The 26,459-nt window shown below is 40.7% G+C and overlaps 1 protein-coding gene across 4 annotated transcripts in view; it reads right to left on the reverse strand.

Annotated features, from left to right (window-relative positions):
• ELF1 (E74 like ETS transcription factor 1) overlaps positions 1-26,459 on the reverse strand; it is a 140,388-nt gene that overhangs the window by 85,643 nt on the left and 28,286 nt on the right. The window contains exon 1 of one of the 4 annotated variants that reach the window (XM_024104276.3): positions 11,022-11,154. The exons of the other annotated variants lie outside the window; for them this stretch is intronic. The gene's annotated coding sequence lies outside the window, so the exon portion shown is untranslated. Of the gene's footprint in view, positions 1-11,021; positions 11,155-26,459 lie in introns of those variants that run through there. 4 annotated transcript variants of the gene reach the window in all.

Genomic DNA, 26,459 nt, shown 5'->3' on the forward strand with positions numbered 1-26,459 from the left:
GGTTCTGTGGCCTGCAATGTGCAGGAGGTCAGACTAAATTATCACAATGATCTCTTTTGGCCTTGAAGTCTTTGGTGGAAAGGCTTTCTTCAAGAAGAAAGTTTTTGCAATATTTCCTAAAGAAGGCCACACTCTGGATTTGTCTGATCATCTCTAAAGATTATTCCATAGCCAGATCCCCATAACAGATAATGCTTTGAACCCAGTTCTCACATGCTTAGTCCTGGGCTTTGCAATTTGCATTGACCCAGAGAAGCACAGCTATCATGGTGTTTCATAGATAAAAATTCAGTCTTTGATGTAGCCAGGGCTTTGAAAATTAGAAGCAAGGCCTTCAAATGGCATCAGACGTTGACTGGGACCCAGTGGAGGAACTTAAGCACAGGCTCATCTCTACAGCATCTCAGCACCTATGAGAAAAGTAGGTAGGCACTGTACAGTAACAAAGAAACATGGTTCAGAGTCCCATCCTTCACACTCAACTAACTCATAACATCCAAATAAATGAAAAAAATACAAAACAATGTTTATTCATAAGTCCTTGTGAACAAAAAAAGCCTTGTAGCATGATCTGAAGTTTACTAAATTTTGCTCAATTGGCAGAGAGAGGTAGAAGATGACTGAAAAAAAAATTTCCATCTCAGATTCTTACAACAATATTATATAGGCAACAACATTTTATAGTTTTGCCTCTTATTTTGTAAGACACATTGGTCATCTCTCTTGCAACATACATTGGCAGCATTCGACGTTTTCCTAGGAAAACTGGGATGGCAGAGATGTTGACATTGAGCCAGAATTGGTTTACATGGGACTCAGATATTCTTTTTAACCCTGGAAGTTCATCTCTGTTCCACTTACAGAGTGAACATTTTATTACAGCAAAAGCTTTAGATCATAACGACATGTTTTATAATGTATTACTAAGATTTCCTGTCTGCCACATGATGCAAAAAGGAATGTTTACAAGCATAATAGTTTCTAGTACACTCGTATATTACAAAATTAGGCAATCAAATTAATGTGTGCCTAGAACAAGCTAAGTATTTAACCTGATACAGAAAGAAAGAGTGAATAAATGAGATTTTTGATACAATCAAGAATTTGGCATGTATCTAAAGATTAACATTTTACCAAAAATTAAAAATTAAATGTCATGATATTCAACAGAGACTGTTACTGATTTAAAATGTGTAAAAAACTAACTCTGATCTTTGAATTCTATTAAAACTGAAGATTTATCCCTGAAACTCTATACTTTGTCACTATAGTGATGCACCATTATATTTTTGGTAGCCAGTTTGTATTCCTCAACTGACCTGGTTAAAACTATTTTGTGGTTGTTATTTTTTGCTATCAGGGCCCCGTTTTGCTAGGTGCTGTATAAACATAAAACAAAACAATTGTCCCGGCCCCAAGGAGTTTACAATCTAAGTATAAGGCAAGAGACAACAGATGGATACAGATAGAAAGGGGAGTACAAGGAAACAATGAGACAATCTTGGTCAGCATGATAGGCAGTGGTCTCAGCACACTAGCACCCTAGCCATTGTCAAATTTTTTGTAGGTATCAAAGCAAAAGAGTGTTTGAAGGTAGATAATGAGATAGTTTTGTGGATGTTTACAGGAAGCTTCTCCCAAGCGTGAGGGGCAGCACAGGAGAAAGAACGAAAATTTAATAAGTGGGCAATGGAGACTGACATGACTGACCAATCAGAGGCGAACATCAACAGCTCAATAGCAAATGAGAGACAATAGGTAGGGCAGGAATTGGCCATGAAGAGACTTGAAAGTGAATACCAGCAGGATTGAGTGGTCTCCACGCAGCAGCTTTTTTCCACAAAACAAATCAACTTATTTGATGTACCCAAGCCTACCAACATACCTGAATAAAACCTTAGTGCCTCAGCAGAGAAACTTACACATTGCAGCACTGTACTAGTGTCTGAAATTCCATGTAAAACCAGAAACAAAAGTTAAACCAGGGGTCGGCAACCTCTGGCACATGGCTCGCCAGGGTAAGCACCCTGGCGGGCCGGGCCATTTTGTTTACCCGCCGTGTCGGCAGATTCAGCCGATTGCAGCTCCCACTGGCCGCGGTTCGCCGTCCCAGGCCAACGGGGACTGCGGGAAGCGGCGCGGGCAAGGGATGTGCTGGCCGCGGCTTCCCGCCACCCCCATTGGCCTGGGAGGGCGAACCACGGCCAGTGGGAGCCGCGATCGGCCAAACCTGAGGACGCGGCAGGTAAACAAACTGGCCCGGCCCGCCACGTGCCACAGGTTGCCGACCCCTGAATTAAACTGACTTAGTTTGTGTCCATTGTTCAGGCTCCAGGTAGGGGAAGAAATAAACTGCATTAATGGACTTGGTTTATTTTAATCCGTTTTAATAGGTAACAATTATGATTTTTAACCCAAAAGTGTTCCTTTAACAAACATGCTGAACAAGACATTTTCTAGATAACCAGAGAGGTTTTTTGTTTGTTTGTTTGTTTGTTTACAATGTTTACTTAACAAGCAGATCACAATAACTAACTATTCTGTTTGCACTAAGGCCTTGGCTACACTTACCAGCTAGTTCGACGGCTGGAAATCGAAGTTCTGGGTTCGACTTATCGCGTCTAGTCTGGACGCGATAAGTCGAACCCGGAAGTGCTTGCCGTCGACTGCGGTACTCCAGCTCGGCGAGAGGAGTACCGCGGAGTCGACGGGGGAGCCTGCCTGCCGAGTGTGGACCAAGGTAAGTTCGAACTAAGGTACTTCGACTTCAGCTACGTTATTCACGTAGCTGAAGTTGCGTACCTTAGTTCGAATTAGGGGGGTAGTGTAGACCAAGCCTAAGAGTCAGTACAGTGCAATGAGTTAATATTTTATCACACAAGTTGTGCAGGCAATCACCAGCAATCAACTTTTAAAATTCTTTTTAGTTCTTATATGTTTCATCTTAGTAACAATAAAACATTCTTTAGAGTTTCTCTACCTTTCTTTTCAGTTAGAAGAAATTTTAAGAGGCTTAAGCTCCCCTAACGTCTGCTTCACTCATTTGTCTCTTCAGATTGAGTGCAAAGGTCATCAGTTCATTTGAATACCCTGCCTAAGCAGATGGGAATAGCTAGTATGCTTTTATTGTAGCAAAAAGTAAACATTTTAAAAAGTGATAGCAACCCATATCTTGTCCTTATGTCTCCTTCCCATACGCCTCAAAGATATGTATATATTTTTTGTTTCTACCCTTTTAGGACTTTGTTTGCACCTCCTTCCCCCACCAAAAAGCCATTACTTTCTCAAGTTTTCTATTATCATGTTTATTTAAACCAATCCTTATTGGAATCAGAGTATTAATGGCCCCAGTTCCATCTAGATTATGTTGAAAAGTCCCATTTTGTACAAGGGTGTAGGGGGCTTCAATTTAGAAAAAAATTTGGGGTTGTGATTCAAAAAAAGGTTAAGAACCCCTGATCTAAACAGATGTCAAAGTGGCCATGAACAAAGCTGTAACAGTTGAATTAAATTAGTTTATATCACAGCTTCAGTTAAACTGGTGCAAACAGGCCTAGTCTAAACTTAAAAATTATTCCATCATAATTATGTCAGTTAAAACCCACCACAAACAGAACACACACTGTAGCGATATAGCTATGCAAGTATAAGCCCTAGTGCAGACACACTTCTGCTGGCCTAAAAGTGCTTTTGCCAGTATAGTTTACATTTCTTGGGGAACTGGTGTAAGCTATACCAAGAAAAAGCACTTTTACGCCAGTGTAAATTGCATCTATACTGGGAAGGTCTGCCGCTCTAGCTATGGGAGCGAAACTTCTGTAGTGTAGACAAGGCCTGCTTTTAGACCAGACCATAGGGAGACCTGCGGCTGGGACAGCATGAGAATTTAACAGCAGGATTCAGATAAAAAGATGTGTGGAACAGTCTGGATAGAACCTGGACCCTTCCAGTCCATAAATACAAATACCAAAATTATTTTGGATAGATATTATAAACTGAGTTCTGTATATATTCTAGGCTATGTTAGACCTTAGAAGAATACACTGAAAGCAAGCTGGCAAATGTCTCAGTAGAATGCATATAGGATTTAGTTCAGTTCTCTGTTTCTGAGTTCCAAATTTTCTACAGGTACTTGTCTGCAGCAACAAAAACAGAGTCTGCACATTTCCTGACTCATGAAGATTTCCATTCATATTTTATTGAAATCTAGTACAATATATATATATATATATATATATAAAACCAGTGCAGTAGTTTCACCAGCACGGTATCCTATCCATAGTGATGATTCCATGGACTGTTCTCAAAGAGTGAAATGGCTATTCCCTAATCAGGCAGGGACTGTCTTTTCATTCTGTGTTTGTACAGCGCCTCACATAATCGGGTGCTAGTCATGATGGGGGCTTCGATAATACACTAAGGCGCTACGATAATACAAATAATAACAATCTAGTTATTACCTTAGTGTTTTCTCCCCCCATGAATACACGTATTTTTTAACATGACCATATTAACATAATAATGGCATGGTCTTGTCCACACTATAGGGATTCTTGGCAGTGCTAATTAAAACAACTACTTTCCAGTACTGCTGGATGTAGGCCACATGTTGGATGCCTAGAGTTCTGAAATTCAAACAGGCATCAGAATTCATATAAGCAATACATTGTTAAACAAATAGTCTCTGTCATCACACAACCTTATATTACTAAATCTTTCCTTCAAACCTCAGATTCCCCTATTTTGTCTGAACACTTACAAGTTTGGATTCTTATTTTGTCATTTGACTGACAGCCTCAACATTGGAAAGTGTAAGAGAAATTAATTCCAACACATTATTGCTATAATTATCTTAAATACAAGCTAATCAGAGCATAATATTAAAGGTCCACTTGGCTTGTATTTAATCCAATATATTAACAATTCATTTTAGAGGAAGGCAGTTACAGTAGCATACACACATCTTCTAGAAGTAAATATTTAGGGGAAATTATAACAATAATGATTTTTCTTGCTAGCTAGAATGTTCTATGAAGGGTTTTACATTTTAAATGTGTTATTAATTAGCTGCTTCCTAAATTATGGCTATGTTAGACAAACTAAAATTTTACTTCTTGGTGTCTGGATTTTTAAAAACATACTTATTTCGAGTATCGGGGGTAGCCGTGTTAGTCTGTATCTCTGTTAGTCTTTAAGGTGCCACCAGACTCCTTCTTATACTTATTTCGATGTTGGCTTTGGCTGGTGACCAGAATAAATACACTTTTTGGATAGACATAGTTTAGTATTAGTGAGAACTTCATGAGCATTCTCTGCTATTCAAATAAATAATGTCATGGAGTTGCCTCTCAATACAAAATTTTTTTATTTTTGTTTGTATGGCAGAAACAGGCAGAAAAAAACCCCAATACCACACACGATACAGAAGCTTCTATGGTTCTATAAAAACAACGAGGAGTCCGGTGGCACCTTAAAGATTAACAGATTTATTTGATGTTAGTCTTTAAGGTGCCACCGGACTCTAGGGTGACCAGATAGCAAGTGTCATAAATTGGGATGGGGGTGGGGGGTAATAGGCATCTATATAAGACAAAGCCCAAATATCAGGACTGTCCCTATAAAATCATCCTACCGGACTCCTTGTTGTTTTTGTGGATACAGACTAACACGGCTACCCCTCTGATATATGGTTCTATAGTCTATAGTTCCTTATTTTCTCCTTTTGAAAAAAATGTACATTTAAAGAAAAAAAGAATAGCATTCACTTAGTCAATAACATGAGTTGGAAAGTGCTGCACCCCAAAATGTGCATCGTACAAGATCCTGTGTAGGTTCTCAGAATTACCGGTAATTTGTGTGCTGCTTCAAGGCCCCTAAGAGTCCATAGCGTGAATTCTCACAATTTGTATTAATTGACAACTCTTCATAGGACAGCTTGCAAATTTTGGCAAAATTAACTATTTTTCTCTTTTTAGCTAATCACATCAACATTGAACATTACTGGCCACATTACATGTCTAAATGGACAATACAACATAGTTGTTTCCGGTATTGTAGCCGTGTTGATCTCAGGATATGAGAGAGACAAGGTGGGTGAGGTACTGCCTTTTATTGGACCAAACTTCTGCTGAGCAACACAGAAAAGAGCTCAGTGCAGCTCAAAAGCTTGTCTCTTTCACCAACAGAAGTTGGTCCAATAAAAGATATACCTCATCCACTCTGTGTCTCAAGAGTTAAACAGCCTATACTTTAAGTTTGAACAATTATAGTTATAGGTATAGAGTTCACAGGAGCAATGTAGAAAATCTTTTTATGACCAGCAAATACACAGGTAGCATGGGACTGGAAAAGAGAACAGGCTCCAATTAAAGCTTTAGTCTGTATTTTCCCCTCAAATGCATACGTGAGACTCCTAGTGACTTCAAAGGCACTATTTTCAAGCTTACTTTTTAAAGAGGAGACACTTTGTGTTGGAGAGATGGCCTGCTGCACCCAGATTACAATAAATCATGCTAGCACATCCTTGAAAGATTACAGATGTTAATTCCAGAGCATCAGTTCTTCCACATATAATGTCCACAAGTAGGGAAAACGTAATAGAAAATTTAAAATGACACTATCAGCATTTTCTGATATACACCATCCCTGGTTAGCACAAGCAGTAATTGTGTTTTCACAATCCCATTTTACTATGTTTTTAAACATTTCTTTCCCTTTTTGCAGTGTGAAAAACCCACACAAACAAAAAGATAACTAGTCAGGGGAACAACAGTGAAACAGACATAGACAAAGTGTTTTCAAATCAGAACGTTAACAATTTTTTAAAAAGAGAGTGAAAAGTATTTTTCCTTTAATCTCTTTCAGTTATATTAATATTTATCTGTCAAGCAGCCAATTAAAAACATTGGGGAGATCTAAAGAGAAAACTTTTAGTGATGAAATAATATGTATAAACCACAAAATACATGTAACATCCTTACCAATTTCCTTGAAACGGTCAAGAGCAGTTTGAATCACTCAAGCTCTCACTCCTTTCTCCCCATCCTAAAGGCCTCACTGAGGCCCATGCAACTTGGTAGTCATCTCACTACTTATCATTAGGTAAATTAGACAAAGAGAAAAAGAGTCCTCAAATTAAGTCATGACCGCAATTAGTTCACCTACTGAACAGGTACAAAACAGGTAAAGGGATGAAGGATGCAAAAAAAAATTACCCCTGCTAATTAAGATCAGATGCCCAGCTGACTCCTGGTTAAATAAGGTTTTAAAAAGTAATTTAGACTTATGTCTCGAAATACAGAAACACAGAGAAAATACTATTCAAGCCATCTGAAAGCATTCCTTCCAAATTGTCAACCTATCGGTTTGGCATTTCTATTCCTAGCAAGTGAAGATAGCCATATTTTTCCAATGTAAGGAAGAATTTTACATAAAAAACTTGAGGACTTTGAAGGCTCATTTTGAGGCTAGCAAAATGAATGCAGTTTTCAGATTAGAATTCTAATCCAGTATGAAGTCCTATATGACATGAGATGGTTGATCTCTTTAAGGACAAATTCTCAATTAAATGTACTGTGGGTTAGCTATACAATTGCTATCATCACTAAAGTTGGTTATTGGGTAGTTAAATCCTAACAAACATCAGGGTAAGAATGCATAAACTTTAGTCCTTATCTAATGGGATCCCATCAGCACAAAGATTGAGCACAGTTGGTAGCTTTGCCTTAGGACAGGCCCTCAGACAGAATGATACTGAAGAATACATTATTTGAACAGATTAGTCCCTTTATGTCAGGAGAGCGAGAGTATCTAGAGGATTTCACACTACAGCTGTGGACTACTGATAAGTAAAAGACTTCAAATTTCAGTGCATATAGTCTCTTAAGAACAAATATTTAAATATTCCTCCCCAGACACAGTCAGATTTAACAAAGAAAGTTAGCTCTAAAACGTATCAATGGTATCAAGAGCTAAGTGTAATGAGTAAAGTGTAAGTTTAAACTTTTAGGACAGTCATGCTGCTTACAGAGTGGGTCACAAACAAGACTACATTTATTCCCCCACCCCTGTATTTAATCACCTCTCAGAAAGGAAGTCTCTGCTCTTCTCATATCCAACAAAATTCACGAGAGAGTACAGTATTAAAATTATCAGTGAAAGTTGCCAAATGAAAGCCTAGAAACCTTTACTTAACGATCAAAAAGTGAAAGCTACTGTGGAGATCAAAGTCCTCCCTCTGGTATAAAGGGAAATCCTACATTTTTGATACAAACACTTTCAAAGGCATTTGGATCAGTTCACCTGATTCAGCTCTACTTTATCTCCGCACATACAAATTCAGCTATTCCAGACAGGAGTGAAGCCAGGTAATTCTTCATCCCAAGAAGCCTGAGAAGAGTAATGCACCACTGAACTAACAGTTTCCACAGACATCAGAGGCAATTACACATTGTCCAAAGCCTTGTGTTTCTGACTGGATGGTTGGCCTATAGGATGTTGTCACCAACGTGCATCAAACTCCCAGCAATCAGAACTGGGACCTTGTCAATAACAAAAATTCCAGAGAAAACACTGCACTTATCAGGTCTAATGGATGTATAGAAAAATCACCTTTACTTTTTTTGAGAGACATATCATACCACACCCACGCTTCAGCTGGAAAAATCAGTCAGAGCTTTTAACTACCACCTTTCCTCTTCCAGTCTAGCTATTTCTGCTTCTCAGTGGGAGGTCTTTGAAGTTAATCTTTAAAAGGAGCAATTGGGAGCCCTGAACCAGTTTCTCAACTCATTCTAGTTTAGTTATAGCATCTGGTTCTGTTCTTTTCAGGTTCCTGTACCACACCCTCACCATGGTATCCAAGAGCCTGGACACAACAGCTTTGCCTATAGGATGAACAGAGATTTCTCCTTGAAGTGCTACATGAAAAAAAAACTAGTTTCTAACCCTCAACAGTACTACAGAAGCATCCAGCAATTTGGGAGCTGTTTTGGGACTGCTAATTCAACTTTTTAAGATTAACTCTTTAAAGACCTCCAGCTACCTTGCAAGATAAGTAAAGGAGGGGAGGGAATGGAGAGAAGCCAGGGGTCCCCTCTGTTAGTTCAAGTTGAACACTAGACAGTGAGTTTAAGGTGGCTACCATAGACCAAAACTATAGCTAAAAGGACATCAATGCTCAGGGGGAAGTAGGAGGAGAGAAAAGGAATTCAAATAGTCCAACAAATTGTAAATATTTTTTTAAACAGACAAACAAAAATCTTCCACAACATATTCAAAAAAATTTTTTTTAATCTGTTCCCTAGTACTTCCCCATCTACTAAAGATAATTTTTCTCAGGGGAAGTATACATTGCATACCCTCTTGAAAAACCTGGGATTTAAAATGTGTTTAAAAATGAAACCTAAAATTAAGAGACAAGAAAAAGAAGACATGCCAGGATGCACAAGGTAGCTATTGCAAACACTGCAGATGGCTAAAAGCAAAAGTCTGTCGCACCCAAAGTGTGCACTATTAGCCTAATAATTTCTCCCCTCCCTCCCTCCCTCCACTGTAGATTATTACAATATTAAGCAAGACACTACAACACTCTACTCTGTGAGGTAGGTATTATACTATAGTGAACAGTAAATGACACTGAAAAGTATCCCCTATGTACAATATTACAAATAGTTTCATTCCTCTAGTGTGTCAGATTTTCAATTTAGAAGAAATTCAACTTTATTTTTAAGTGAATTTTGTTTTTAATTGAAAAATTAAAACACAGAGTTGAAGGCTACTGTTCTCATTCAGACAAGATTCCAACTGAAATAAAAATTGTGTTCAAATAGGAACTACAGGACCAGGAACATACTTAACACCATTTCGAAATGTGAGAGAGAGAGTGTGTGTGTGTGCGTGCGTAAGAGTGTGTGTGTGTACGCGGGCAGTCGTGAGTTACACTTATTTTAGTAGCAAGTGTATTTTTCCCCACTGAACATTTAAAAACAGCCTTTGAACACTGCATATTTCCTCACAACCTTTCTTGTACAAATGGCACTAACCCTAGTTCCTTTTACACTATGCCTTTCTCATTATCAAATACAAAATCCTAAGCTCTGAGGACCAAAAGTATGGAGAAGGATAACTATATATCCATTTTTTATTCTATGAAAGAAATTAAACTCTTGTTCCATTTTAAATTATACAGTGTGACAGTGGGTTTTTATAGGATATTTCAGTAGAAACAGACTCTCAGGCCATCAATTACAAATCCACCATGTTTACAGCAGCTCAAAATCAAACCTTAGCAAGTATAACAAAGCAAATGCAACCAGAGTCTGTAGTACTTTGTAGTGCTGTAATACTTTGCCCGAATATCCTTCAGAAATTCTCTAGTACACGACAAACAGATCAACAGAAACGTGTACCCAGCTTTAGAAAAGACTAATATATCCTACAATCAACAGAGCCGTGTTTAAAGCAGTCAAACCAGCAGCGCATCTAAAGTATTAAATATTAACACATTTTAAGAATAAGCATACATGAAATGAAATGCGATAACACTTAAAACACTGTCAATTTTTAAGGCTTACTTCAGGTGTATTGTTTTCAGGAACACAGAAACAATATAGTCCACTTAACATTTTGAAAAACACATAGCAAAAAACTAGTTTACACAGCACTTAAATACTAAATAATCATGTTTACGTAAAGTGCAACAGAACTGACGGTATTTACTAAACTGTAACAGGAAGTTTTCTTTTTTTCAGTCTCACTCTCATGATACATCTGAGGAATTTCTGGTATACAAAATATTTTTAGATTTTAAAAGATGCTCTGCGCTCAAGGCCAAAACCCTATAAGAACTGGCATTCTTTATTTTCCCCTGGTAGTTAAGTGCAATCAAGCATGTGACTGAGTTCATACATTAACAGAGGTAAAGAACATACAGCCATGTTTTTTCAACAGGTACACCTACTCTGCTATTAGAATTATCACTCCTATTTAGATACTGTACCACAGCAAGACAGAAAAGTTACCTTAATTTGTTTTAAAGTGTTTGCATAGTCCCAAGAGCCAGAAAGTAAAAGAAATCCAGCAGTTTTATGCAGTTAAAATGGCTACTGTAGATTGGGGAAGTGGTGTCTGTGCTTCAGCTTATGAGTCATACATGAAACTAAGTGTTTCTCAGGGAGGCACGCCCATGTTGCTGTGGGCCCAATTACTCTGCTAGGTCAAACATGCAAATCTGCAGGTAAGAAGGGAAAAGAGAACAACCTGAATCACCCAGCCCCACCTTAGCTAGCAAGAGCAAAGGCCAAATACTCTTTGTAACAAACTGAAATGCAGAGTTAGTGCAACATGCACTACTGGCTATTTAAAACCACATTTTAGAAAGTGACTGAAAGGCATTCACTTTGTAAGAAAGCACTTAATTTGTCAAATGCTAAGGAAATAAACATATAATGTTTCATGCTAGCAGCAGAGAACAGAAAAGTCACTGGTGCTGTTGATTGAAGTTGTAAAAAAAAAAAAAAAAATCGAACAGGTGCATTAGAGCTTGTTATGTTTGCAAAACAATGAACAAAGAAGGGTTGGAACAATTTACATAGCGATATTAGATATGTTTTTCTGTGCTACTTTTGACTGAATGATACCTAATCTTTGCATGTGCAAAGAGACAAATTAATTAGCCTTTATAAATGTAAAACATTTTAGTGTAACCTTATAAAAAATGTAAAACACTAAAAAATGTTTCTGTCTTCACATTAATTGCATAACCTAACATGCTGCTCTTTAGAAGACAATAGTTGGGGATACATAAAATATGCAATTACATCTTACTACATTCTGGTGACAGCTACGGCAATTTCCTGCAATATCCTTGAAAAATCCTAATGAATTAAGTGCAAGTAGCTTTGGAGTCCATTTTATTAAAAATGTAAAGTTTATGTATTATTGTGGAATGGCATGTAGCCCTAGGAAGTGTTATTGTGCCAGACAAGAATGAATTTATGGGACAAAGTGAGATGGGTTTCCCAGGGAGACGTGTATGCAAATATACCTCCTTTGCTTATGCAAGAACTCAGCCTTTTGAAGTTTCAACCTGAGGAGGGGACCTTTAGACCTAAACTGTATAAAAGAATGACTCATAGATTAATGGGTATTCTTGTTCTGAACTAAGAGCTGTTAAGAACTTGTGAAGACAGAAAAACACCTTGATGGAGTTTGAAGGACTGAATCCTACCAGAGTCCTTGTTGGAATTGAGGTTGATCTCTGATAAGTTTATAAGAAGGCATGTAGATTCTTTTATTGTTTTTAATATGTTTTCTCTGTAATGCTTTCACCTTAAGAATAAATATGCTTGCTTATAAAGGGCTATGTGGTAACTTCTAACAGAGGGCGATTACACTGTTTATATTCTCTTTTTTAAGATTTAGCAAAAGCCTAAGTTCCAGATGTATTTTCTTTTTTTGTTTTTAATAAAAAAAATTTAAGAACCTGATTGGTTTGTGTGTCTTAAAAGGTCTGTACATATGTTTTTCAATTTGCTGGTGGCAACAGCTGGGTTTCCCTTTTGTTTGTTTTCTTCTCAGCTTCCCTGAGGGAGGGGTGGAAAAGCTGAGGGGCCTCAGGGAAAACTTCCCAAGTGAATTTTTCCAGGATTTGCAAGAGGCAGTTTTTCACTTGGGTGGTGGCAGCGTTTACCAAGCTAAGGTCAAAGAAAAGCTGTAACCTTGGGGGGTTTAATACAAGCCTGGAGTGGCAAGTATTAATTTTTAAAATCCTTGCAGGCCTCCACCTTCTGCACTCGACGTGCCAGAGTGGGGAAATCAGCCTTGACAACTAAATATTACAATCTACTCTTTGTTGAACGGTAGGAGTATTCTTAAAGCTGAACAAGACACAGGTAATGACCTTGTAGAGCACTTTATGACAGGGGTTATGATTATATAAACACACAGAGACACAAAGAGCTAACAAAATTTCAGTCAGAACAAACAAAAATGGGGGATGGGGGAAGGGTTGTTTTTTTTAATTGGGAAGATGTTCGTGTAGGCTTGATAGTGGACTAGGAAGTGAAAGTGGACTCCAATTTTTACCTTTGAGGATAAAAAAAATCAATTCAAGAGGGCTGAGTCCAGTGCATTGGATATGGAGATCATTGCAGGCATAGAGAAAGGCACAAAGACCAGAGTGCTATTACTGGTGGAGCAATAGGGCCAAGGTGGAGCACAACAGAAGACAAGAGCAGAAAAGTAGACAGATGACTTTAATGCTCTGCACAATGCTAGATGAGAAGCTTAAACTTCAGTCGGTAGCTGAATGGAAACAGTCCAAATACACTTATAGCTAGCAGTAATTAAACAACATCTACGAGCAATTAAACAATAGTTGACCAAATAGCCACTAAGCAAAATGGATTATTTTTATGGAAGTTACTATCTCCACTTGATTACTAGTTATATTTAGTAATTAAGATTAAAGTTTTGTTTTTACTTGCATTCTCTATGATTTCAAAGTGGGATCACAGTGGATGCAAGACAGGGCAGAAGTTGGCTCTCAATTTCCAATAACTAGTACAATTATCCAGATGATTTTATCAGCTATATTTTATCAAGGTATTTTTCAGCCTACATTAGGAAAGGATGTGAAACAACAAGCTGATCAACAGTCGCTGGTTTACCACTCGTCAAGTAAAGGTTACCAATGTCATTTCCCTTTAGTTCCATACCAAACTATACATTCATTTTCATTTCTTGCCTGAAAAACGACTCAGTAGGGGTAACATTATGATGTTATTTTAGTCAGAACATATTATCCAGCTCCTGGGGGAGGCATATTGTATTCTCTCTCACTTCATCCACATAATTCTAATACTATCTTCCATGTGCCCAGATAACCAGAAAATGCATTTTGTTCCTGCATTGCAGATTCCTGTGAAGAGTATGAAAACCCTGATAAATTTGACTCTGATGCACCTGGGCCTGTTTCTTTTAGAAATATAGTCCTATAAATTAGATTTCAGTATTTTGGATATGTAGAGAACCAATATGGCATTTTAAGTCTTTTTTCTATGAGGTGTATAGTTAATGCTGCAACTGAAATTATATCATTTTCCCTTCCAAAGAGCAGTTTTGCTCCAAGACCTCATGGAGGAGAATCAATTTTAAACCATATGCAATCCCAACAGGGAATTTAACATTTATTACAGTAACTGTAACGTGTGCGTGTGTGTGTATATTATCAGACAAACTCTCTCTCTCATGGTAATTCAGCTATGGTTAGAAATGACTGCAGTCAAGTATGATTATAAACTATGCAGAATTTTCTCAGTGCCTCTAATTTAGTTGTGGTGGCCATGTTTTTTAAAAAGCATATATAAAATGCATTCATATTTAATGTGAGGTTAAGCAGATGCATATTCACCATTACTGCTGCATCAGTTTTCTTCCAAATTACTAATGATAATTTTGGACTCAATTAAATAATAATTAGCTTTTGCAGTTGTTCAAATGAGGATATGACAGACTGGTATATTTCTGTATCATATTGTGAACTCCATTTTGTATTAGAAAGGCAGTGTACCCTATTGCTAGAGCACTGGACTGACACTCAGCAGACCTGGGATCCAGTTCCAGCTCTGCACTGGCCTGATGGGTGACCTTGAGTAAATAATTTCATTGCTCCGTGCCTCAGTTTCTCCATCTGTAAAATGGGGATAATGACCAGCATTGTAAAGGATGTTGAGATATACTGGTAAAAAGCTCTATATAAGAGCAAGGTATAATTATTACTACGTGCTGAACATTTGTCTAAAATTGCACAAGGCAGCTTAGTGTATTGTACTGAATTGTAGACAGTACCCTGCCAAGGTCAGATACATGAGACTTCATTGAAGGACAATCTCTGAGAAACATGAATCTAGAGTAGGCAGACTGTGGGCCAATTATTATTATTTTATCTGGAGTCTGGACTTTGACCATACCTTGACCAAGAAATTTGGACCTTGACAAAAAATAATTGACTACCGCAATCTACAGCCATTGACTGATTGTCAAGAACTGATCCATCCCCCTGGAACGATGGACTTTCTACACAAGGTGGGGGAGAGAATGATTCAGTGGAGGAGCCTGAAGCATTGCAGGAGTCAGGGACGCACAAGGCAAAGAGAGACAGAGTCAGAGAGGATGCTGCTCTAAGCAACCATTGCCAAGCCTGAAATGCTGACAAACCTTGGACTCACAGAAGGGGTGAGATCAGACTAGGGAAGGGTGTGTCTCAGGACTTTTTGTTATTTTACAAGGCTCTCTAACTCCCAAAGTTTTTAAGAGTAACGTGGTTGTGGTTAGCTATCACTTGTTAAGCCAGTATTCCTTGCTTTCCAGCCACATTGTTGACGAAGGGTTAAACTAAACCCAGAGGGCCTACAGTCTAGGTGAGACCCTGAAGGAGCATCTTTAAGTGACGGAGGGAGACAGCTCAGGAGATTTGAGGCAATGGTTTTAGGATCTAGGGTGACTGGAATGAAGAGTTCCATGTCTTAAGGAAGGGTGTCGGACAAGAGGTCCGAGTCTGGGAGAGAAAGCCCTATACATCCAGAGCGAGACTAGTTATGATGGAAGTAGGAACTGTCGCTCCTATTTTTATGAACTATCTTATGTTGTTACAAGCAGAAGACATGAGTGGAAGACCCTACAAAGACAATGGAAATCCCAAGGACTGGGCAACTGAACACTTATCAAGGACAGGCTTCCAGCAAGCTAAATATGTAAACTCAATATAGCTTTGCAGGACAAGAAAAAGGGCGGAGGTGATGATTACAATTGGGCTCACAGAAACACCGGTCTCCGACCTAAGACTTAGGCTATATCTACACTACCACTTATGTCAGCAAAACTTATATCACTCTGGGGTGTGGGGAAAAAACCCTGAGTGACGTAAGTTTTGCCAGCATATGTGATAGTGTGAACAGTGCTATGCTGGCAGGAGAGCTTCTCCTGCCGACATAGCTACTGCTGCTCCTGGAGGTGGTTTTATTATGTTGACAGGAGAGCTCTCTCCCATTGGCCTAGATAAGTTACATGAGCGATCTTACAGCAGTACAGCTACATTAGTACAACTGTGCCACTATAAGCTCACTAACGTAGACATGGCCTAAGACAAAAAGGAACAGGGGTGTCTGTGCCAGGCTGTGGGTGGTCTATGTGCACCAAGTTGACATCAGGAGACAAGTAGCGGGGTGGAGTTCAAGCCGGGTCAGGATGACAGGGAGTCAGAGTCAGGCACCAGGTTACAGACACAAGGCAAGTAGAAAAGTCAGGGATGAACTGGGGTCAGAAGCCAGAGTCTAGGGTCCACAGCAAAGCAAGGTCTGGAGCCGAAGCAAGCACGCACTCTGCATCATTGCTCAGACAGCTCCCTATGAAGACTTCCTGGTTTAGATACTAGCATGACCCAATCAGTGGGCTGTGGGGGACGGGGGGCACTAGTCAGGTGCTGGTGGACAGTACTTCCTGCATTGTCTAGATTCACAGGGTCCTCCAGCAGAAACCCAACCTATGCCTCCACTGGCGATACAGAAGTAGCAGCAACCCAGAACCCCCCTGCAGCCCAGGTTCTAGTGCCACGGGCTCTTACAATAGGGCTCGTCTACACAGCCCCACATTTCAACTATGGGGGGTACGAGCTGCAGCATGCACTAGTGGGCTGTGCCATAACTCTTCTCTGTGGCGCAAACTAAATGGTAGAGAGTTTGTGTTAAAGTGGTCTTTCAAACAGCTCTATGCTGATGCGAACAAAGTACCTTTCAATTTGCGCCAGCAGTGTTCACACGAGGAAGTTAAAGCATGCTAGTGTGCACTGCAGTTCATACACCAATTATCTGAACAGTGGAACCATGTAGACATAGCTTGAGACAGTGAAAGAAAATGAAGATGGTTTCTACAGCACCATGGCTCATGACTAAGGCTACATTTTAGTCACGGGTATTTTTAGTAAAAGTTACGGATAGGTCACGGGCAATAAACAAAAATAGATGGATTGTGACCTGTCCATGACTTTTACTATATACCACTGACTAAAACTTGGGAGGGAGGGGACAGGACGGGGGGTGATGTGGATGCTGGGGGGGCGGAGGGGGCGCTGTGGATGCTCGGGGGGAGGACATGTCGGGGGAGGTGCCACAGGTAGTCAGGGGGTGTGGCCGGGGAGAGGACGCACCACGAGTGCTGGGGGGAGGGTTGGCAGGGCTGGGGCAGGGGCAGGCTCCCTACCCAGCTCTTGAGCGCCACGTGATGTCTCCGCTCCGCCCCAAGCCCCGGTTCCACACCTCCCATTGGCTGGGAACCATGACCAATGAGAGTGGTAAGGCAGAGGCAGCACATGGAGCTATGAGCTGAAGGAGGGCCCCCTCCCCCCTTGCAGGTAAGCACCAGGGAGGACAGGGGAGAGGGGAGCTGGCCACTTCCTGCGGAAAGTGGAGTGACCCGGCCCCAGCCTGCTCTGCTCCCCTGGCTCCCCGGCTTGGGGGGAGGGGGAAACCACCCCCAGCACTCGCTGGTGGCGTGGCTGGGAGCCAGGGGGCAGAGCAGGCTGGGGCCGGGTCACTCTACTTACCGGTGAGTGCAGGCCTGACCACTTCTGGAGTCTCAGGGGAGTGGGGGCGGGGTGGGGCGGGCGCCCTGGGGAAGAGCCGGAGCAGGGGCTAGAGCAGCATGCAGCTGCGCAGGGCACCAGGAAATGTGGTATCCCAAATTTCCTGGTGCCCTACGCAGCTGTTTACTTTGCGTATGGGTAAGGACGGACTTGATCTTAGAAGCACGTGGAACCTAGTTCCCTCTAAGCTGATCCTGAACATTCATGTCAGGTAAGTAATTATTCCGTTTTTTACAGATGAGGAAATGGAGTCACAAATTGTAAGCCACAAAGTCCATGTCAGAGCCAAAATTAGAACTCAGGACATCCTATGTATCTAGATTCTTCTATAGATCCCATCATCATAGGATCCTAGCACCCCTCCCTTACTTTTAAGGTACTTTCAAGTATTTATAGAGCCTCTTCTTCCCCTCACTTCCCAAGATTTTAGTACAACAGAATCTAATAGATGGATCATGGAAGTGGGGGTTAGGAGTCTTGGATTATAAACAAAACTCTACTACCAATTCAATGAATGACCTTTGGTGAATATTATTTAACATTTCTGTGTCCGTTCTAATGTACACACCAAATATAGGACTTTGGAAACAAAACATGTAAAAGCACACATTTTCATTGTATTTTTCTAGACTTTAATTAGGCATTTAGGGAATAGAATATGGGAGTAGAAACAAATATATGTAGAAGCCAATCTCCCTTTTAAAGCTTGGGCTGGAGAGGAGAAAGACAACTGGGTGATGTTTAAATGGTACCCTTTAGAAGATGAGTAAGAGTGTTTCCTTTTAGAAAATGATGCAAAAAAGTTATTTCTCAAGTCTACAGTTAAGCAACTCCTAGCCCTTACAAATTAATTGTATGTCTGTGAGTAGTGGAGGTGGGGGTGAGGCAGATGTTTAAACTAACATGAATTGACAACTGAGGACTAAACTAGAGAGAAAAGTTCATCCTGTCTATACATTCAAGTTGGTTTTGTGCATTTCCTAGTGCAGAAGAAGTTTTAGATTTGCTTTGCAGATGGCTTTCATAGATCAGCCTCCCATACAGTCCCAATCATGACTTGGTACAGCCTTGCACAGTACAGCACATTTTGGGAAAATCTCTCTTGATTGGAGCTAAAGGATTTACACTTCATTTTTCAAAGTCATATTACAGCTGATTTGCTCTCATGTACACATATGCAAAACAAGGCCAAAAATTCGGAATATGCAATCCTAAAGTTACATTCCTAAATAAGTGTCCTAATTTTCAAAAGAGTGTCAAGTACTGAAATTCCCATTGTCTTGTCAACACTGAGTAGCTTTACTAAAATATTCCCACTGAATTATGTTAAAACTGAGGGAAGTCATAGTGTAGACAAGGCTACACGGGCTAGAATGGTTTTCATTGCCATTTTAGTAAAACTTTCTAAAAAAAGTTTAAATCAAAACTGTGGCAAAAATGTTTCTAAGTGTTCTCCATGCTTCCCATCAGTTTTAACAGCAGCTGAAGCAGTGTGAATTGTTTCGGTAAAGTTTCACCACTGCAGACAAATCCATTTACTTTAATGGGTGATGTGGTTCCTCAGCATTTCTGAAAATAAGGCTGCTTAATTTTAGGAACTCACACATGAAAATCTCAAACCAAATTCCTGAACTAAAATATAGCAGTATTTGTACAATTCAGTTTCCAAGTAAGTCAATGCCACTTTATTTTAAGACAACATACACTATATTCTTATGGGGGGAGGAGGAAGAATAGTAAATAGTCTACGGTTGGAGGCTCTGAGATGGTTTTGGTCAGGTTCTGCCCCACTGGGGGCAGGGCCAGCTTTAGGGCGATTCACCCGATTCCCCCAAATTGGGCCCCGCGCCCCTAAGAGGGCCCCGCAACGTCCCTAAGGACACTCCGCCGCCGTAGGCACCGGCAGCCAATAGAGCTGCCGCCGAAGTCCCGCCGCTCTCTTCGGCGGCAGCTCTTTCGCATCAGGCCCCGCAGTGCCTAAAGCTGGCCCTGCCTGGGGAGTTGGGTCCTGCCTGGCACTCATCCCACAGTGGCAGCTCCTGCAGCTTCTGTGCTGTGGGGCTGAATGGGCTTGGCTCTGTGCTCCATGCATTGCAACCTCCAGGGTTGCAGCACCGCTCAGGTTTGGCCCCGCTCTCCTGACTGGACCAAATTTGTGTGAATGGACTTGGGACCTGTCTCATGGGGTTGCAGTGTCACTCACTCAAATTGGCCTATCCGAACTCCCGTGATCATGCCGTCTGGGCCAAACCTGAGTGGCGCTGGGACCCCAGAGGTTGCAGTGCTGGGAACAGCCAGCCCTGTGAGACAGGAGCCACAGGAGATGCCATGCAACCCTTTGAAATGTTCTGGTGACCCAATTCTGGATCCCAACCCATAGGGAGAAACGCTGCATTAAAGGATATTTTTCCTGAAGTTGTGGCTGTGGTTTTAGTTGTACAACTCCCCATTCTCTGAAAAGTAACCCTTAGCATTCATATCCCATGAAGTTGCTTTAAACAAACAAATGGGATTTTGAAAGTGCTCAGTGTGGTGGAAGTGGGGCTACTCTGCCATAATTTATGAATAATGTATTGTGACCTGGTAGTTGGGGGATTTACTGTAGGACTATGTTGGTTTAGTTCCATAGCAGATTGTGGAAAAACATGAAGGAAATAGGATAATGACACCAGATAGTTAACCATCCATCAGCACTTCGGGGACAATGCAAGGGCCTTTTGCTTTGATGACCTAACTCCAACCCCCTACAGAGCTCACCAAACTTCTTTTGTTTGTAGTATTGTTGTACCAGTGTTGGTCCCACGATATATGAGAGAAACAAGGTGGGTGAGGTAGTATCTTTTACTAGATCAACTTCTGTTGGTGAAACAGACAAGCTTTCAAGCTGCACAGAGCTCTTTGTCAGGTCTGGGAAAGTGGCACCAGACCCCACCGTAACAACAGATGCAAAACTTGCAGATATATTGCTACTGCTATAAGAACAGGAGTACTTGTGGCACCTTAGAGACTTCTTCGAAAGTGGTCTATAGTCCATGAAAGCTTATGCTCTAATAAATTTGTTAGTCTCTAAGGTGCCACAAGTACTCCTGTTCTTTTTGCGGATACAGACTAACACGGCTGCTACTCTGAAAACTGCTACTGCTATGATGATCAATTACCCCCCTCCGCCGCCCCAAGACACCTTTCAAGATCCATGGGTCCTATACATTGTCTATCACAACATGTGTTATATCTCATCCAGTACATCAAATGTCCCAAGAACAACTGTAGAGGTTAAACCAAACAATCACTAAGTTCTTGAATAAACTCATATAGAAAAATGATAAAAGACAAAACTATATCATCTGTGAGTGAACACTTCTCACAAAGCTATCATTCTACACCTGACCTCTCTGGCCTTGGCTACACTGGCAATTCACAGCGCTGCACTTGCTGCGCTCAGGGGTGTGAAAAAACACCCCCCCTGAGCGCAGCGAGTGCAGCACTGTAAAGCACCAGTGTAATCAGCGCCTGCAGTGCTGCATGCTCTCTCGCAGCACTGCAAGCTATTCCCCTCGGAGAGGTGGAGTAGTTGCAGCGCTGCGAGAGAGCTCTCGCAGCGCTGGCGGCGCGACTATACACGGCAGCGCTGTGAATTCGCAAGTGTAGCCCAGGCCCCAGTTCTTGTCCTCAAAGAAAACTGGCACAAGGCTTTTGAAAGATGAGCCTGGGAGTTTAAATTCCTACCTTTGCTAGATGCTAAAAACCATGGACTCAATATACACACTGGTTTTGTCTCATTACAACAATCTGTAACCCACTAGCTCTCCTTTGTCCTATGATTGCAGAAGTGTTAACTGCCCACTTCACCTGGAATGGTCTCTTCCAACATGTGTTAACTCCTTCTGCTTAATCTGTTCCACCTTGTATTTAGCTATGACACACTGATTTCCCAAGATTATCCCTTTCACCAACAGAAGTTGGTCCAATAAAAGATTTTACTTCATTCACCCTCTCTCTCTCAAACCGGGGTGAAAGTGGGCCGGTACAGGGTACCGGTAAGAAGCCGGTACCGGCCCATACACATCTGACATCAAAGCGCTGCCACAGCAAAGGACGGTATGATGGGATAGCCTAATTTTAGCAATTAATTGATCTTTGATTATTAGCAGGTAAATATGCCCAATGGTCTGTGATGGGATGTTATAGATTGGGTGGGATCTGAGTTACTACAGAGAATTCTTTCCTGGGTGCTGGCTGGCGAGTCTTGCCCACATGCTCAGGGTTTAATTGATCGCCATATTTGGGGTCGGGAAGGAATTTTCCTCCAGGGCAGATTGGCAGAGGCCCTGGAGGTTTTTCGCCTTCCTCTGCAGCGTGGGGCACGGGTCACTTGATGGAGGATTCTCTGCACCTTGAAGTCTTTAAACCACGATTTGAGGACTTCAATAACTCAGGAATAGGTTAGGGGTTTGTTACAGGAGTGGGTGGGTGAGAGTCTGTGGCCTGCGTTGTGCAGGAGGTCAGACTAGATGATCATAATGGTCCCTTCTGACCTTAAAGTCTATGAGACCCTCCTTAAAGCCTCCTTTAACATTGCTGCCCCTTCCCCCCCCCTCCCCCAGTCGGTGGCCCTAACGGCAGCACTTTAACATCATTGCTCCGTTTCCCCTCTACCCCCCCAGGGCCGCCGACAGCGGGGGGCAAAAGGGGCAGCTGCCCCAGAGCTGGCGATTTAAAAGGGCCCAGGGCTTGCAGCAGCGGCCGGAGCCCCGGGCCCTTTTACATTGCCGCTGGAGCCCCAGGTGGTGCAGGCCAGGCAGCGCGGATGGGCTGGCTGGGGGAGGCTGACCCTCAGCCCCATACTGGTAAAAAATTAATATTACTTTCACCCCTGTTCTCATACTTATTTTGGGCAGCCAGGTCCAAGTTTGAGAAGCTGAGAGCAAAGACCCTGACTAGTTCAGAAAGGACACTCCCTCAAGGAGAGGGAAGACATAAACAAACCGACTGACATACCTGATCCCTGCTGGGGTTTCTGAAGAGGTTATACCTCCCTGGGTTCCATCAAGGGGATGCTAAGATTTAAGGTACATCAGACATGCATGTACTGAATTTATTACCTCTCCTGGGCTGGTCACTGTATTCAGCACTAGTGTCAGACTCCCAAAGGAAAGGAATCCCATCAACCTACTGAGTAAGCACAGTCACTACACAGGGTACTGAAGCCCCAGGGCCCAGTCTAAGAGTGGGAGAATCTCAGGATTCCATTGCAGGAAAGGTAAAGGCCTGTAACTCAGAGACCAGAGAGGGAGCAGAGTGCAGCTCAGCAAGGTTAACGGACACTCAGCATTGGCCTAACTTTGCTCCAACATCCCTCCCTATACACACAAATACACCCTCACTGTTTTATTTGTGCATTTGTTTTTACAAGTATATTGCAAGTGACTTTATATGATCCAATTACACCTATCAGTAACTTTAATGGGAGTCACACTGTTAAACCCCATAAAACAAGTAGAAGATAAATTTAGTTTAGACTCACAAAAGAAAATGAAGAGGAGAGTTAAAATGTCACCTGTATGTGTTTTTAATGAAATAGAGCACAACCCTGCTTTTTTCAGATTGAGGAGGAGGAGGAAACCCATTGTGGTATACCCAATATTGTGATTAACAATATTCAGACAAATATGAAACATAAACAAGGCTATTGCACCTCAAAACACACTTCTACTTATTTGGGTATATTTTAGTTTTAATGTAATACTTCCTGATGCTCCTCACCCATGGAACACTAACCTGATCCACAAGACCACACCCCCTTACGCACTCAAATCTTTCCTATAGGCCAACTTCAACCATCACCCCCTGCAAGAGGTTAGTCAACTAATGGCAAGGTTGAGGAACAAATGAAGATAGACAGATATCTAAAAAGTAAAGCAATAAGAATTCAATATCAAGAGATAGGGAATCACCACCTTGACCATTTTACTTGTATTTTATGTCTTTCCCTTACTTCTCGTCTGAAGAAGCTTACAATATAAGAAGACAAACAGGTACTTTGCTTTCCTTCTCATTTTAGGTACTACTGTAATTGAATTAATAAATGCATTATTCTAGTTAATACTATACTACCGTTACATGGTGTAATAATATTGATGCTTTATTAACAGGAGACCTCACTATTACATATTTGCTGATAAATGGTACAAAGTGACCTGATATTTTTGTTAGAATTATTAGGCATTCTGGGAAATTAATGTACAGTAATGGTACATTTTTGTGCTGAATTCTCAGGTGGCAAGGATAAGAAGAGCAGCCTGCACTGAAAACTATTCAAAATGCACCTCACTTGTATGTTCAGTGTCCTACTTCATTATCTTTGCAACTGCGATCCACTACACAATAAGTGGATTTTGTTATTTTTGTTGCGTCTTAAAGGGATCCAATAAACTTGAAATAGTCAGTTTAAAAGACTAGTTAAAAGTACTAGATGCCCTGCCCATATTTTTAAGTGTTCTTTTCCCTGTTGTGCAAAAGGCCCATACAAATGATAGGAGAAATAAGTGTGGAAGTGAACCTGACTATACACAGAGTACTGTCAAGTGTACCACATAAACAAAATGAAAGAGAAAAATCCTACATTGTGACAATAGCAGTAAAATTTTCTAGAAAGAAGTGAGTTTGATGGTAACCCTTTAAACAGAACACCGATATCAGGATAGTCTCTAGCAGGACAAGTTTCAGAGAACTAATTTTCTGTGAGATCAAACAAATGTTCTGTTGCTTTAATAGGAGGTTCATATTTGCTCAAGATGCTTTGTTGGAACGATTTTCAGAATCCATGCCTTGTCAATTATAGTTAGAGGTATTAACATGGTAGTTAAAGGCCACTCATTGCTCTCAGCATTCACACTCTGCCTGTCTCACACAATGGCAACCTGGAAATATTTAGAAATGTCTCATTAATTTTTAAAATATTGGTATTTTATAATCCACTAGAAAAATGAAGGAAAACAAGTCAAGCAAAAGCATTACTAAAGAAGTGTACAAAATGAAACCATGTTACATACACAGGTGATTACATTAAGTAACATTTGGATACATTATGTTTAAAACAGAATGGTTGCTTAACCAGAGCGTACTGTAGTCTATCAATCCATCCCAATTAAGTTGCTTCAATTTTACGTTTCATACATTGGTACCACGAGGTGTCCAGTACATTTTTGGATGTTGAAAGACATTAACAAATAATAAAACACTTCCTGCAATCAAAATCAACTGTCCACAAAAGAATTCTTCACAACTAGATTTGTCAGTATAAAAATCAAATCAAGAATGAAGCTTATGTTTGTCAAAGTTCATTTGCAAGGAATGCTATTATTCATGGGAAAAATATTTGGTACAGTCTGAGACAAACATACAGATATGCACTGAAGTTACTGCATAGCAATGTTAGTATTACTATTAGGCCTTTTAAAAGGGAGCGGGAAGAAAAGATCAGAATGTTCCCTGTCAAACTCTCTCCTAAGGGAGAACAGTAAGACTCGCCCTCAGCTAAGAAAGTCTGGATCCAAAGCTGCAAAAAAGGCCTTTTGCAGCTCAGTCCTTTTTTATTTAGACAAACAGGCCAGGGTGTGGAAGATCCAACATCCGAGAAAGTAGGCCATATTGCAGGAGATAGGTACTTATACACAATAACAGCAGTGATTTAAATTGACACTTGTTTTAGAGGGCTTGTCTACACTACAAAATTAGGTCGACTGAAGTTAGGTCAACCTACAGCCACTGTAGTAAATTAAATCAGCTGTTGGTGTTCACACTATCCTCCTTCTGTTGGCCGTGTGAGTTCTCATCATGAGCACTTAAACTGACTGAAGTGGGGCACTGTGGGGTACTGACAGCTGTGCAGGGCTCACAGCTGGACACCTCCCCCCAGAGCTTATAGCACCAGCTGTGAGCCAGGCTTGGGGCTCAATTTCACAGCAGGGAGCCTACCAGCAGTGAAATTGACATTCTTGTCAATTTTACCGCTGCTATTATTTTACATTTCTCTGTAGTGTAGACCAGACCAGAGAATGATGATTAGCATCTATTGTATATATGCATAAGTAAGTATAATGCATAGAATGAAAGGAAATCTAGTTAAAAACATTTTACAATGCTGCAGGCAGTTTTAATAAATATGTTTAGATGCTTCTGAGAGAGCAATGAATTGACACAAATTTTTTCCTGTACTATTCACGATGTAAACACAGAGGGAGAGAGAGAGAGGTGTACTTATCATTGATCTTACAACTTCTTTGATTACTGACAATTGATATAAGGATAATATAAAGAGAGGAACAAGAAAGAAAAATTGTGTGGAAAAGTAAACTGGTTTACAACAGAGATAAAAACATTCATAATGCACATATTGCCATTCTGTTTGAGAACAGACCATGAACAAACCGCATCTATAGAAAGATAGCTAGTCACATGTAATGCTTGCTTAAACAGCACAGGAAATGTTTAGAATGTTTTCAGTATAAGAATCACCTGTACAAGTATAAGCTAAATTAATTAATCCATTTGGAGGCACTAATTCAGGCTATTTTCATTTGTTTTCTTTCTGTATTAGTATCCTTATAACAGAAATGGTGGAGAAGAGGTCAGAGATGGGAGGGGGGAATAAAATAAAGATTGGGGGAATATAAAAGAGAGAAAGTAGGGAGTTTGGGGGTTGAAGTTAAGGGTACTGTAGGCTGGAATGACAAAATTTTGACCTATCAGCTGTAGTTCAAGTTAGACATTTGCAAATGCATCTCTTCTGTCATGGAAAACAGGAAGATTAGTAGTA

Source organism: Chrysemys picta, chromosome 1 (assembly GCF_011386835.1).
Source record: "Chrysemys picta bellii isolate R12L10 chromosome 1, ASM1138683v2, whole genome shotgun sequence".
In the NCBI taxonomy this organism is placed as follows: domain Eukaryota; kingdom Metazoa; phylum Chordata; order Testudines; family Emydidae; genus Chrysemys; species Chrysemys picta.